This window comes from Ranitomeya imitator, chromosome 3, assembly GCF_032444005.1.
Source record: "Ranitomeya imitator isolate aRanImi1 chromosome 3, aRanImi1.pri, whole genome shotgun sequence".
NCBI lineage: Eukaryota > Metazoa > Chordata > Amphibia > Anura > Dendrobatidae > Ranitomeya > Ranitomeya imitator.
The window spans coordinates 716,674,719-716,691,769 of NC_091284.1; positions in this window are offsets into that span (position 1 = coordinate 716,674,719).

A 17,051-nucleotide genomic window follows, 5' to 3' on the forward strand; every position below is an offset into this window, starting at 1 on the left:
TGTTCACACACCACCAAGAAACCTGAAGACACAAAAGAGAGTAGTAAAACCAAAAACACTCAGTTTGAAAAAATGTTGCAGTAATCCGCAAGTGCTAGTAAAAGATGTAAAAAACAGGGTATTTGGTTGATACGTTTTTTGCAAAAAATGTATACTAAGCTGCTCTACCAATCTTCACGGTATACCCTTATCAGAGCAGTCCTAACTAATGTATGCAATCCCTATCTGATGTATTTAAAAACCTGATCATCTGTATATAACCTGTGTGAACAGGGTTCAGAGAGGAAAAATCCATGTGTGCATACAGGGTAGAACAGCTTTTGTGCAGATAGCCCAAGAGGAGTGGTGGAACTCCCCAGTCTTGTAGACACAAGAGAACAATTATGGAAACAGGAACACATGGGCTACTTGCACAGTGAACAAGTCTGTATGATCATGTTCACACACCACCAAGAAACCTGAAGACACAAAAGAGAGTAGTAAAACCAAAAACACTCAGTTTGAAAAAATGTTGCAGTAATCCGCAAGTGCTAGTAAAAGATGTAAAAAACAGGGTATTTGGTTGATACGTTTTTTGCAAAAAATGTATACTAAGCTGCTCTACCAATCTTCACGGTATACCCTTATCAGAGCAGTCCTAACTAATGTATGCAATCCCTATCTGATGTATTTAAAAACCTGATCATCTGTATATAACCTGTGTGAACAGGGTTCAGAGAGGAAAAATCCATGTGTGCATACAGGGTAGAACAGCTTTTGTGCAGATAGCCCAAGAGGAGTGGTGGAACTCCCCAGTCTTGTAGACACAAGAGAACAATTATGGAAACAGGAACACATGGGCTACTTGCACAGTGAACAAGTCTGTATGATCATGTTCACACACCACCAAGAAACCTGAAGACACAAAAGAGAGTAGTAAAACCAAAAACACTCAGTTTGAAAAAATGTTGCAGTAATCCGCAAGTGCTAGTAAAAGATGTAAAAAACAGGGTATTTGGTTGATAAGTTTTTTGCAAAAAATGTATACTAAGCTGCTCTACCAATCTTCACGGTATACCCTTATCAGAGCAGTCCTAACTAATGCATGCAATCCCTATCTGATGTATTTAAAAACCTGATCATCTGTATATAACCTGTGTGAACAGGGTTCAGAGAGGAAAAATCCATGTGTGCATACAGGGTAGAACAGCTTTTGTGCAGATAGCCCAAGAGGAGTGGTGGAACTCCTCAGTCTTGTAGACACAAGAGAACAATTATGGAAACAGGAACACATGGGCTACTTGCACAGTGAACAAGTCTGTATGATCATGTTCACACACCACCAAGAAACCTGAAGACACAAAAGAGAGTAGTAAAACCAAAAACACTCAGTTTGAAAAAATGTTGCAGTAATCCGCAAGTGCTAGTAAAAGATGTAAAAAACAGGGTATTTGGTTGATACGTTTTTTGCAAAAAATGTATACTAAGCTGCTCTACCAATCTTCACGGTATACCCTTATCAGAGCAGTCCTAACTAATGTATGCAATCCCTATCTGATGTATTTAAAAACCTGATCATCTGTATATAACCTGTGTGAACAGGGTTCAGAGAGGAAAAATCCATGTGTGCATACAGGTTACAACAGCTTTTGTGCAGATAGCCCAAGAGGAGTGGTGAAACTCCCCAGTCTTGTAGACACAAGAGAACAATTATGGAAACAGGAACACATGGGCTACTTGCACAGTGAACAAGTCTGTATGATCATGTTCACACACCACCAAGAAACCTGAAGACACAAAAGAGAGTAGTAAAACCAAAAACACTCAGTTTGAAAAAATGTTGCAGTAATCCGCAAGTGCTAGTAAAAGATGTAAAAAACAGGGTATTTGGTTGATACGTTTTTTGCAAAAAATGTATACTAAGCTGCTCTACCAATCTTCACGGTATACCCTTATCAGAGCAGTCCTAACTAATGTATGCAATCCCTATCTGATGTATTTAAAAACCTGATCATCTGTATATAACCTGTGTGAACAGGGTTCAGAGAGGAAAAATCCATGTGTGCATACAGGGTAGAACAGCTTTTGTGCAGATAGCCCAAGAGGAGTGGTGGAACTCCCCAGTCTTGTAGACACAAGAGAACAATTATGGAAACAGGAACACATGGGCTACTTGCACAGTGAACAAGTCTGTATGATCATGTTCACACACCACCAAGAAACCTGAAGACACAAAAGAGAGTAGTAAAACCAAAAACACTCAGTTTGAAAAAATGTTGCAGTAATCCGCAAGTGCTAGTAAAAGATGTAAAAAACAGGGTATTTGGTTGATACGTTTTTTGCAAAAAATGTATACTAAGCTGCTCTACCAATCTTCACGGTATACCCTTATCAGAGCAGTCCTAACTAATGTATGCTATCCCTATCTGATGTATTTAAAAACCTGATCATCTGTATATAACCTGTGTGAACAGGGTTCAGAGAGGAAAAATCCATGTGTGCATACAGGGTAGAACAGCTTTTGTGCAGATAGCCCAAGAGGAGTGGTGGAACTTAGGCTGAAAGGTGGCAGATGAGGTTTAACAATGATAAATGTAAGGTTATACACATGGGAAGAGGGAATCAATATCACCATTACACACTGAACGGGAAACCACTGGGTAAATCTGACAGGGAGAAGGACTTGGGGATCCTAGTTAATGATAAACTTACCTGGAGCAGCCAGTGCCAGGCAGCAGCTGCCAAGGCAAACAGGATCATGGGGTGCATTAAATGAGGTCTGGATACACATGATGAGAGCATTATACTGCCTCTGTACAAATCCCTAGTTAGACCGCACATGGAGTACTGTGTCCAGTTTTGGGCACCGGTGCTCAGGAAGGATATAATGGAACTAGAGAGAGTACAAAGGAGGGCAACAAAATTAATAAAGGGGATGGGAGAACTACAATACCCAGATAGATTAGCGAAATTAGGATTATTTAGTCTAGAAAAAAGACGACTGAGGGGCGATCTAATAACCATGTATAAGTATATAAGGGGACAATACAAATATCTCGCTGAGGATCTGTTTATACCAAGGAAGGTGACGGGCACAAGGGGGCATTCTTTGCGTCTGGAGGAGAGAAGGTTTTTCCACCAACACAGAAGAGGATTCTTTACTGTTAGGGCAGTGAGAATCTGGAATTGCTTGCCTGAGGAGGTGGTGATGGCGAACTCAGTCGAGGGGTTCAAGAGAGGCCTGGATGTCTTCCTGGAGCAGAACAATATTGTATCATACAATTATTAGGTTCTGTAGAAGGACGTAGATCTGGGTATTTATTATGATGGAATATAGGCTGAACTGGATGGACAAATGTCTTTTTTCGGCCTTACTAACTATGTTACTATGTTACTATGTTACTATGAACTCCCCAGTCTTGTAGACACAAGAGAACAATTATGGAAACAGGAACACATGGGCTACTTGCACAGTGAACAAGTCTGTATGATCATGTTCACACACCACCAAGAAACCTGAAGACACAAAAGAGAGTAGTAAAACCAAAAACACTCAGTTTGAAAAAATGTTGCAGTAATCCGCAAGTGCTAGTAAAAGATGTAAAAAACAGGGTATTTGGTTGATACGTTTTTTGCAAAAAATGTATACTAAGCTGCTCTACCAATCTTCACGGTATACCCTTATCAGAGCAGTCCTAACTAATGTATGCAATCCCTATCTGATGTATTTAAAAACCTGATCATCTGTATATAACCTGTGTGAACAGGGTTCAGAGAGGAAAAATCCATGTGTGCATACAGGGTAGAACAGCTTTTGTGCAGATAGCCCAAGAGGAGTGGTGGAACTCCCCAGTCTTGTAGACACAAGAGAACAATTATGGAAACAGGAACACATGGGCTACTTGCACAGTGAACAAGTCTGTATGATCATGTTCACACACCACCAAGAAACCTGAAGACACAAAAGAGAGTAGTAAAACCAAAAACACTCAGTTTGAAAAAATGTTGCAGTAATCCGCAAGTGCTAGTAAAAGATGTAAAAAACAGGGTATTTGGTTGATACGTTTTTTGCAAAAAATGTATACTAAGCTGCTCTACCAATCTTCACGGTATACCCTTATCAGAGCAGTCCTAACTAATGTATGCAATCCCTATCTGATGTATTTAAAAACCTGATCATCTGTATATAACCTGTGTGAACAGGGTTCAGAGAGGAAAAATCCATGTGTGCATACAGGGTAGAACAGCTTTTGTGCAGATAGCCCAAGCGGAGTGGTGGAACTCCCCAGTCTTGTAGACACAAGAGAACAATTATGGAAACAGGAACACATGGGCTACTTGCACAGTGAACAAGTCTGTATGATCATGTTCACACACCACCAAGAAACCTGAAGACACAAAAGAGAGTAGTAAAACCAAAAACACTCAGTTTGAAAAAATGTTGCAGTAATCCGCAAGTGCTAGTAAAAGATGTAAAAAACAGGGTATTTGGTTGATACGTTTTTTGCAAAAAATGTATACTAAGCTGCTCTACCAATCTTCACGGTATACCCTTATCAGAGCAGTCCTAACTAATGTATGCAATCCCTATCTGATGTATTTAAAAACCTGATCATCTGTATATAACCTGTGTGAACAGGGTTCAGAGAGGAAAAATCCATGTGTGCATACAGGGTAGAACAGCTTTTGTGCAGATAGCCCAAGAGGAGTGGTGGAACTCCCCAGTCTTGTAGACACAAGAGAACAATTATGGAAACAGGAACACATGGGCTACTTGCACAGTGAACAAGTCTGTATGATCATGTTCACACACCACCAAGAAACCTGAAGACACAAAAGAGAGTAGTAAAACCAAAAACACTCAGTTTGAAAAAATGTTGCAGTAATCCGCAAGTGCTAGTAAAAGATGTAAAAAACAGGGTATTTGGTTGATACGTTTTTTGCAAAAAATGTATACTAAGCTGCTCTACCAATCTTCACGGTATACCCTTATCAGAGCAGTCCTAACTAATGTATGCAATCCCTATCTGATGTATTTAAAAACCTGATCATCTGTATATAACCTGTGTGAACAGGGTTCAGAGAGGAAAAATCCATGTGTGCATACAGGGTAGAACAGCTTTTGTGTAGATAGCCCAAGAGGAGTGGTGGAACTCCCCAGTCTTGTAGACACAAGAGAACAATTATGGAAACAGGAACACATGGGCTACTTGCACAGTGAAAAAGTCTGTATGATCATGTTCACACACCACCAAGAAACCTGAAGACACAAAAGAGAGTAGTAAAACCAAAAACACTCAGTTTGAAAAAATGTTGCAGTAATCCGCAAGTGCTAGTAAAAGATGTAAAAAACAGGGTATTTGGTTGATACGTTTTTTGCAAAAAATGTATACTAAGCTGCTCTACCAATCTTCACGGTATACCCTTATCAGAGCAGTCCTAACTAATGTATGCAATCCCTATCTGATGTATTTAAAAACCTGATCATCTGTATATAACCTGTGTGAACAGGGTTCAGAGAGGAAAAATCCATGTGTGCATACAGGGTAGAACAGCTTTTGTGCAGATAGCCCAAGAGGAGTGGTGGAACTCCCCAGTCTTGTAGACACAAGAGAACAATTATGGAAACAGGAACACATGGGCTACTTGCACAGTGAACAAGTCTGTATGATCATGTTCACACACCACCAAGAAACCTGAAGACACAAAAGAGAGTAGTAAAACCAAAAACACTCAGTTTGAAAAAATGTTGCAGTAATCCGCAAGTGCTAGTAAAAGATGTAAAAAACAGGGTATTTGGTTGATACGTTTTTTGCAAAAAATGTATACTAAGCTGCTCTACCAATCTTCACGGTATACCCTTATCAGAGCAGTCCTAACTAATGTATGCAATCCCTATCTGATGTATTTAAAAACCTGATCATCTGTATATAACCTGTGTTAACAGGGTTCAGAGAGGAAAAATCCATGTGTGCATACAGGGTAGAACAGCTTTTGTGCAGATAGCCCAAGAGGAGTGGTGGAACTCCCCAGTCTTGTAGACACAAGAGAACAATGGGCAGGTAGCCCATGTGTTCCTGTTTCCATAATTGTTCTCTTGTGTCTACAAGACTGGGGAGTTCCACCACTCCTCTTGGGCTATCTGCACAAAAGCTGTTCTACCCTGTATGCACACATGGATTTTTCCTCTCTGAACCCTGTTCACACAGGTTATATACAGATGATCAGGTTTTTAAATACATCAGATAGGGATTGCATACATTAGTTAGGACTGCTCTGATAAGGGTATACCATGAAGATTGGTAGAGCAGCTTAGTATACATTTTTGCAAAAAACGTATCAACCAAATACCCTGTTTTTTACATCTTTTACTAGCACTTGCGGATTACTGCAACATTTTTTCAAACTGAGTGTTTTTGGTTTTACTACTCTCTTTTGTGTCTTCAGGTTTCTTGGTGGTGTGTGAACATGATCATACAGACTTGTTCACTGTGCAAGTAGCCCATGTGTTCCTGTTTCCATAATTGTTCTCTTGTGTCTACAAGACTGGGGAGTTCCACCACTCCTCTTGGGCTATCTGCACAAAAGCTGTTCTACCCTGTATGCACACATGGATTTTTCCTCTCTGAACCCTGTTCACACAGGTTATATACAGATGATCAGGTTTTTAAATACATCAGATAGGGATTGCATACATTAGTTAGGACTGCTCTGATAAGGGTATACCGTGAAGATTGGTAGAGCAGCTTAGTATACATTTTTTGCAAAAAACGTATCAACCAAATACCCTGTTTTTTACATCTTTTACTAGCACTTGCGGATTACTGCAACATTTTTTCAAACTGAGTGTTTTTGGTTTTACTACTCTCTTTTGTGTCTTCAGGTTTCTTGGTGGTGTGTGAACATGATCATACAGACTTGTTCACTGTGCAAGTAGCCCATGTGTTCCTGTTTCCATAATTGTTCTCTTGTGTCTACAAGACTGGGGAGTTCCACCACTCCTCTTGGGCTATCTGCACAAAAGCTGTTCTACCCTGTATGCACACATGGATTTTTCCTCTCTGAACCCTGTTCACACAGGTTATATACAGATGATCAGGTTTTTAAATACATCAGATAGGGATTGCATACATTAGTTAGGACTGCTCTGATAAGGGTATACCGTGAAGATTGGTAGAGCAGCTTAGTATACATTTTTTGCAAAAAACGTATCAACCAAATACCCTGTTTTTTACATCTTTTACTAGCACTTGCGGATTACTGCAACATTTTTTCAAACTGAGTGTTTTTGGTTTTACTACTCTCTTTTGTGTCTTCAGGTTTCTTGGTGGTGTGTGAACATGATCATACAGACTTGTTCACTGTGCAAGTAGCCCATGTGTTCCTGTTTCCATAATTGTTCTCTTGTGTCTACAAGACTGGGGAGTTCCACCACTCCTCTTGGGCTATCTGCACAAAAGCTGTTCTACCCTGTATGCACACATGGATTTTTCATCTCTGAACCCTGTTCACACAGGTTATATACAGATGATCAGGTTTTTAAATACATCAGATAGGGATTGCATACATTAGTTAGGACTGCTCTGATAAGGGTATACCATGAAGATTGGTAGAGCAGCTTAGTATACATTTTTGCAAAAAACGTATCAACCAAATACCCTGTTTTTTACATCTTTTACTAGCACTTGCGGATTACTGCAACATTTTTTCAAACTGAGTGTTTTTGGTTTTACTACTCTCTTTTGTGTCTTCAGGTTTCTTGGTGGTGTGTGAACATGATCATACAGACTTGTTCACTGTGCAAGTAGCCCATGTGTTCCTGTTTCCATAATTGTTCTCTTGTGTCTACAAGACTGGGGAGTTCCACCACTCCTCTTGGGCTATCTGCACAAAAGCTGTTCTACCCTGTATGCACACATGGATTTTTCCTCTCTGAACCCTGTTCACACAGGTTATATACAGATGATCAGGTTTTTAAATACATCAGATAGGGATTGCATACATTAGTTAGGACTGCTCTGATAAGGGTATACCGTGAAGATTGGTAGAGCAGCTTAGTATACATTTTTTGCAAAAAACGTATCAACCAAATACCCTGTTTTTTACATCTTTTACTAGCACTTGCGGATTACTGCAACATTTTTTCAAACTGAGTGTTTTTGGTTTTACTACTCTCTTTTGTGTCTTCAGGTTCCTTGGTGGTGTGTGAACATGATCATACAGACTTGTTCACTGTGCAAGTAGCCCATGTGTTCCTGTTTCCATAATTGTTCTCTTGTGTCTACAAGACTGGGGAGTTCCACCACTCCTCTTGGGCTATCTGCACAAAAGCTGTTCTACCCTGTATGCACACATGGATTTTTCCTCTCTGAACCCTGTTCACACAGGTTATATACAGATGATCAGGTTTTTAAATACATCAGATAAGGATTGCATACATTAGTTAGGACTGCTCTGATAAGGGTATACCGTGAAGATTGGTAGAGCAGCTTAGTATACATTTTTTGCAAAAAACGTATCAACCAAATACCCTGTTTTTTACATCTTTTACTAGCACTTGCGGATTACTGCAACATTTTTTCAAACTGAATGTTTTTGGTTTTACTACTCTCTTTTGTGTCTTCAGGTTTCTTGGTGGTGTGTGAACATGATCATACAGACTTGTTCACTGTGCAAGTAGCCCATGTGTTCCTGTTTCCATAATTGTTCTCTTGTGTCTACAAGACTGGGGAGTTCCACCACTCCTCTTGGGCTATCTGCACAAAAGCTGTTCTACCCTGTATGCACACATGGATTTTTCCTCTCTGAACCCTGTTCACACAGGTTATATACAGATGATCATTTTTTTAAATACATCAGATAGGGATTGCATACATTAGTTAGGACTGCTCTGATAAGGGTATACCGTGAAGATTGGTAGAGCAGCTTAGTATACATTTTTTGCAAAAAACGTATCAACCAAATACCCTGTTTTTTACATCTTTTACTAGCACTTGCGGATTACTGCAACATTTTTTCAAACTGAGTGTTTTTGGTTTTACTACTCTCTTTTGTGTCTTCAGGTTTCTTGGTGGTGTGTGAACATGATCATACAGACTTGTTCACTGTACAAGTAGCCCATGTGTTCCTGTTTCCATAATTGTTCTCTTGTGTCTACAAGACTGAGGAGTTCCACCACTCCTCTTGGGCTATCTGCACAAAAGCTGTTCTTCCCTGTATGCACACATGGATTTTTCCTCTCTGAACCCTGTTCACACAGGTTATATACAGATGATCAGGTTTTTAAATACATCAGATAGGGATTGCATACATTAGTTAGGACTGCTCTGATAAGGGTATACCGTGAAGATTGGTAGAGCAGCTTAGTATACATTTTTTGCAAAAAACGTATCAACCAAATACCCTGTTTTTTACATCTTTTACTAGCACTTGCGGATTACTGCAACATTTTTTCAAACTGAGTGTTTTTGGTTTCACTACTCTCTTTTGTGTCTTCAGGTTTCTTGGTGGTGTGTGAACATGATCATACAGACTTGTTCACTGTGCAAGTAGCCCATGTGTTCCTGTTTCCATAATTGTTCTCTTGTGTCTACAAGACTGGGGAGTTCCACCACTCCTCTTGGGCTATCTGCACAAAAGCTGTTCTACCCTGTATGCACACATGGATTTTTCCTCTCTGAACCCTGTTCACACAGGTTATATACAGATGATCAGGTTTTTAAATACATCAGATAGGGATTGCATACATTAGTTAGGACTGCTCTGATAAGGGTATACCGTGAAGATTGGTAGAGCAGCTTAGTATACATTTTTTGCAAAAAACGTATCAACCAAATACCCTGTTTTTTACATCTTTTACTAGCACTTGCGGATTACTGCAACATTTTTTCAAACTGAGTGTTTTTGGTTTTACTACTCTCTTTTGTGTCTTCAGGTTTCTTGGTGGTGTGTGAACATGATCATACAGACTTGTTCACTGTGCAAGTAGCCCATGTGTTCCTGTTTCCATAATTGTTCTCTTGTGTCTACAAGACTGGGGAGTTCCACCACTCCTCTTGGGCTATCTGCACAAAAGCTGTTCTACCCTGTATGCACACATGGATTTTTCCTCTCTGAACCCTGTTCACACAGGTTATATACAGATGATCAGGTTTTTAAATACATCAGATAGGGATTGCATACATTAGTTAGGACTGCTCTGATAAGGGTATACCGTGAAGATTGGTAGAGCAGCTTAGTATACATTTTTTGCAAGAAACGTATCAACCAAATACCCTGTTTTTTACATCTTTTACTAGCACTTGCGGATTACTGCAACATTTTTTCAAACTGAGTGTTTTTGGTTTTACTACTCTCTTTTGTGTCTTCAGGTTTCTTGGTGGTGTGTGAACATGATCATACAGACTTGTTCACTGTGCAAGTAGCCCATGTGTTCCTGTTTCCATAGTCTTCTATCAAGTCTATACATTTAGTCCATCTCTTTTCTAAACTTAGAATTCCCTTAGAAAAAAATTCTTGATCTTGTGTCCAAACTTTTGGTATGTACTGTATATACATATGTGGAAGTGCTTCTCACAAAATTAGAATATCATCAAAAAGTTCATTTATTTCAGTTCTTCAATACAAAAAGTGAAACTCTTATACTATATAGAGTCATTGTCAAGTCAGGTATGGTAGAAAAAGTTGCACAAAAACAACTGGGATAATTGCAATCTTGAAAGGATTGCTAAGAAAAGGCCATTCAAAAATTTGGGGGACATTCACAAGGAGTGGACTGCTTCTGGAGTCATTGCTTCAAGAGCCACCACACACAGACGTATCCAGGACATGGGCTACAAGTGTCGCATTCTCTGTGTCAAGCCACTCATGACCTATAGAGAATGCCAGAAGTGTCTTACCTGGGCAAGGAGAAAAATAACTGGACTGTTGCTCAATGGTCCAAGGTGTTGTTTTCAGATGATAGTAAATTTTGCATTTCATTTGGAAATCAAGGTCCCAGAGTCTGGAGGAAGAGTGGAGAGGCACACAATCCAAGCTGCTTGAGGTCTAGTGCAAAGTTTCCACAATCAGTGATGGTTTGGGGAGCCATGTCATCTGCTGGTGTAGGTCCACTGTGTTCCATCAAGATCATAATCAGCTCAGCTGTCTACCAGGAAATTTTAGGGCACTTTATGCTTCCCTCTGCCAACAAGCTTTTTGGAGATGGAAATTTCATTCTCCAGCAGGACTTGGCACCTGTCTACACTGCCAAAAGTACCAATACCTGGTTTTAAAGCAACAGTATCACTGTGCTTGTTTGGCCAGCAAACTCGCCTGACCTTAACCCCATAGAGAATCTATGGGGTATCATCAAGAGAAAGATGAGAGACACCAGCCCCAACAATGCAGATCAGCTGAAGATTGCTAAAAAAGCAACCTGGGCTTCCATAACACCTCAGCAAATCCACAGGCTGATCGCCTCCATGCCACGCTGCATTGATGCAGTAATTGATGCAAAAGGAGCCCTGACCAAGTATTGAGTGCATTTACTGAACATACATTTCAGTTGGCCAACATTTCTGATTTTAAAATAATTTTTCAAGATGGTGTTATAAAGTATTCTAATTTACTGAGATATTGACTTTTGGGTTTTCGTTGGCTGTAAGCCATAATCATCAACATAAACAGAAATAAACACTTGAATTAGATCACTCTGTTTGGAATAACTCTTTATAAGAGTTTCACTTTTTGTATTGAGGAACTGAAATAAATTAACTTTTTGATGATATTCTAATTTTGTGAGACACACCTGTATATATACCCCTCAACCCACTAGTATCTATATTATATATATTTGTATATGTTCATCAAATATTATCTGATCACCTGTAGTGGATGCCTGGTCAGTTAAAGTAGTGGCAGGGCTACATAGGTGCAGTCGATGAGGAGTGAGGAGGCTATACGATTATATGGAGGACCATGGAGAGTGTATTATACTATGCGGAGGACCATGGGTAGTGCATTATACCATATGGAAGACTATGAGGAGTGCTACTACTATATCGAGGACCATGGGGAGTGCATTATACTATATGGATGATGATGGGGAGTGCATTATACTATATTGAGGACCATGGGGAATGCATTATATTATATGGAGGACTGTGGAGAGTGCATTATACAATATGGGGGACCATGGGAAGTGCATAATATTATATGGAGGACCATGAAGAGTGCATTATACTATATGGAGGACCATGGGGAGTGCATTATATTCTATGGAGGACCAATTGGAGTGCTTTGTAACTTATAGAGGACCATTGGGAGTGCATTATACCATATGAAGGAACATGGTGAGAGCCTTATATTCTATGGAGGACCATGGGGAGTGCACTACATTCTATGGAGGACCAAAGGTAGTGCATTATACTATATGGAGGACCATGGGGAGTGGATCATACTATAAGCAGGACCATGGGGAGTGCATTATACTATATGGAGAACCATGGGGAGTGCAATATACTGTATTGAGGACCATGGGGGTGCGTTATACAATATGGAGGACCATGGGGAGTGGGTTATACCATATGGAGGACTATGATGAGTGCATTATACTATATAAAAGACTATAGGGAGTGCATTATACAATATGGAGGACCATGGGGGTGCATTATACAATATGGAGGACCATGGGGACTGCATTATACCATATGGAAGACTATGAGGAGTGCATTATACTATATGGAGGACTATGGGGAGTGCATTATACTGTATGGAGTACTATGAAGAGTGCAGAATACTATATGGAGGATTACAAGGACCCATTAAACTATGTAGAAATCTATGTGGGGACATTATAATATTTGGAAGGCTATGCACGGGCCATTATACCATATGCAAGCAATTATCCAGTGTGAATGTTTGTGTAGGGTCCATCGTATTGTGTGGAGGGCTGTGTGGTTTCCATTCTATTGTATGGAGGGCTAGTATGCACCCTTATTCAGTGCAGAGACATGTGGAGCCATCACATTGTATGTAGGCCCAAGATACTGCATGAAGGGTTGTGGGGTCACAGTTGGGGGATCATACTGTGTTGTATTCACCATACTTTGCCTTGGGAGTTGAGGTGGTGAACAGTTGGGTCATTATACTATGCATGTGTTGGCTAATGTGGAGGGTATCTGCATACTGTGCTTGGGTGGCACTTTTGTTGGCAAGGAATCTAGGACTCCAGGAGGAGTAAAATTTCTTTGTAAAGGCTGCAAGGTTTTGAGATATGCTCTTCTGTCACCTCAACAAATTTTTTTTGGGGGGCGGGGCAATTTGAACTTTTGCTATGGGGCCCTATGATTTCTATGTATGCAAAAACCACAAAAGGAGGAAAAAGAGGATAAAACCTCCACTATTCTAGAAAAAAACACTAGAAAAACAGGCAAAGGTGCTGCTTACCTGTCTAGGCCTTGAATCAAATTTACTATCATGGTGCAGTGGGCCCAAGTAAAGATGGCAACTACACAGGTGCAGTAATACCAATGAGACAGCCAGCCTACAATCAGAGATTGTCCGCTTGGCACACTAGTGCAAACAAATAATCCGTAGCAGTGTTCACACTGAGAATGCAAAGCATCTGGATCATAGCCTATTAGTAACGCCCTGTGGCGGGCTGCCCAGTGATAACTGCAAAGCGTCCTGTGTGAACAGAGGCCACAGTCTACAAAGCCATCTGGCCCCAACTGCACCCATACAAACAAAAATAAATAAAGTGCACAAAAGCATATCAAAATATGTAAGGTATTAGTTAATATTATGGCCACAATACATAAGCTGGCAACACACGTCAAGGGTCCTCACACTTGCCAGTCCTACTCTAATAGCCAAAACCACAAAAGGAGGAAAAAAAGGATAAAACCTCCACTATTATTGAAAAAACAAAGAAAAACAGGCAAAGGTGCTTACCTGTCTAGGCCTTGAATCAAATGTACTATCATGATGCAGTGGGCCCAAGTAAAAATGGCAACTGCACTGGTGCTGTTATACCAATGAGACAGCCAGCCTACAATCAGGGAATGGCCGTTTGGCACACCAGTGCAAACAAATAATCTGCAGCAGTGTTCCCACAGAGAATGCAAAGCATTGGATCATAACCTATTATGTATGCCCCTGACTCCAGTAGTGAAAAACATAGAAAATGGGAATAGTGGTCTCTGTCTGTGATTGAATAATACATAGCTTCAAGGGATAATGTGGTTCAAAACTTGCCGAGTCTGCGTGACTGAGAATTGATTGATCTATGATATGCTTAATGCACCTGAAAAACACCAATTTTTTTAGAATTCTTGACACATTACAGGGAGGAATACTTAAGTCCTCTCAGTCCTAATTTCCCTAATGAAGATAAATGCTGAAAACAAGACTTGTCTGTCTGGGAAAGTGTGGTTCTTGGCTTGTGAGACTGGCAAACCATAATCAACATCTTTCTTATTTTTCATTTCATTTTAATAAGAAATTTGTTTATTTTTTTATTTTAAAAGACAAAATAAAATTCCCAACATTCCAGAATTTAAAATGCAATTGTCTACCTAACAAAGTGTATGTTTTCAAAAAGCTTTATCTTTTGTACACTTGTAAGGCTGCCGTCACACTAGCAGTATTTGGTCAGTATTTTACATCAGTATTTGTAAGCCAAAACCAGGAGTGGAACAATCAGAGGAAAAGTATAATAGAAACACGTCACCACTTCTGCATTTATCACCCACTCCTGGTTTTGGCTTACAAATACTGATGTAAAATACTGACCAAATACTGCTAGTGTGACGGCAGCCTAATACTCCAATATTACACATCTTTTCTGAGCAATTAAGAGCTTAGCAGTACTGGAGATTCACGGCTAATCAATTTGCTGCAAATCAAAAAATGTTTACAAGAATTTGTTGAATCTGGAAAATTTAAATTTCAAAAGATCTTCTCTACTTCTTTTTTAACATTTATGTTTTCTTTATGTATATTTATATGCTTCTGATTTCATAACTGATATTGCAGTATGAAATCATCATACAGAAGCTTATAGGGTATATATTGATCCATTGCCTGCATCCAGACTTGGTCATTAAGGCTTTTTCCTTTCTCATGCCTTTATATTTTGCCTCTTGAATCACCCTCTCTTCATGAGCGCAGAATTTAGTTATAACCTACAGTAGTGAACTATTACATAATCTGCATTAATAATCTTGTCTAAATTTGACATTTGCTTTCACATTTGGATAGTGTGCCATTCGAGATTATACTACAAGCTTCATAATTGACTTATACTAATTTCTTTATTCAGATGATGTCTGTACCAGTGAGGATTTAACTTTTAATAATAATACTGATTGTAATCATTATTTTATTACAGAGCATTTAGAATATGAAAATGTGAACAATTTTAATTCTACCCTGAAAAACTGTGAAATACAGAAAGTAAAAGATTTGCATAGACATGCTTCGTGTACCTATGACAATAATGGAAATCAGAGGTTCTCTCCAGGGATATAGTAGGTCATTTCTATTCTTGGGGAGAAAGCACTGTCAGACATTTTTCTCAGGTGTAATAGGAAAGAAAAAAAGATTTTCTATGCACCGTTAACTTTAAACTTGAAGCAGGTTTTCTATGGGGATATGTCTGTAAAGACTAACCCTTCTTGCTGCTGCCAAGTGCTTGCATTAAATCCTTATACATGAGATGGTAAATATAGAGAATGAATGGCAGGGCTATTGTCAAGTTAGGATTAGGATTACACCTTTAGTTTTTTGTTGTTTTGCTCAATCCCATAAATATTGCAATAATTCAAATCAAATGAAAAACTAATCATGTTATAAACTGGAAACAATCAGTGTTTAGAAGACCTGTATAATAATCTATCAATAAGTGGCTCTATCATTGGCAATATGTAGCATAAATTCACATACCATATTGCTTGTGAGTAGTGATGGACGAACCCCTGGATGTTCAGGTCTGGAAGATAAGGCTGAACAGTTAAACGTCCATTCACAGAGGTCGGCTGATGGTAGTATTACTCCCATCAGCCTACGTCTGCTGTCGCTGATAGCCTGCGCTATAAATAAATGCATTTTTAAAATGGTGCGGTTTCCCCTCTATTTTTGATAACCAGCATGACAAAACTGACAGCTGTGGGCTGCAACCATAAGCTGTCAGCTTTATCATGGCTGGTTATCAAGAATAAAGAGGTCCTCAAGACTTTTTTTAAATTATTTAAATAAATAGTTTAAACACCTAAACTTTGACAGCCAGCCAAGCTAAAGCAGACAGCTGAGAGCTGGTATTCTCAGGCTGGTAAGGAGCCATGGATATTGGTTCCCCCCAGCCTAGCAGTCCACAGCCAACCCAGAAAGATGCCTCTCTATTACTAACCTCATAGTCATATTGTAAATAAACACACAGCATACATATATCCTTTATTTGAAATAAACATACACACCATTTTACTTTTTTATTTAAAAATAAAAAACATCTGTGTATATGTTTATTTTAAATAAAGAACTTTATTCTGGCTATGTGCTTATTTACAATATGTCTATGGGGTTAGCAATGGATAGGCTTCTTATAGACACCTCTCCATTACTAATCCATGGGCTTCATGTCACCTGACAATACAAAGGTGACAATAACCCCAAAAATATTAACCCCTTTTGCCACCACCATAGGACAAGTGGGAACAGCCAGGCAAAGCATCAAAATTGGCACATCTATTAGATCCGAATTTTCTGGGGTGGCTGCTGGATTATATTTTTAGGCTGGGGCGATCAATATCCATGGCCCCTTACCTGCCTGAGAATGCCAGTCCCCAGCTGTCAGCTTTAGTTTGACTGGTTATGAAAAATGAGGGGAACCCCATGCTGTTTTTTAAAATTATTTACTTAAATTATTTAAAAAAACGGAGTGGAGGCGCCTCTATTCTTGATAACTAGCCACGATAAAGATGACAGTTTTGCCATGCTGGTTATCAAAAATAGATGGGAACCCATGCAATTTTTTATCACTTTATTTATCTATAGCGCAGGCACTGGCTGATGATTACTCCCATCAGCGGCGC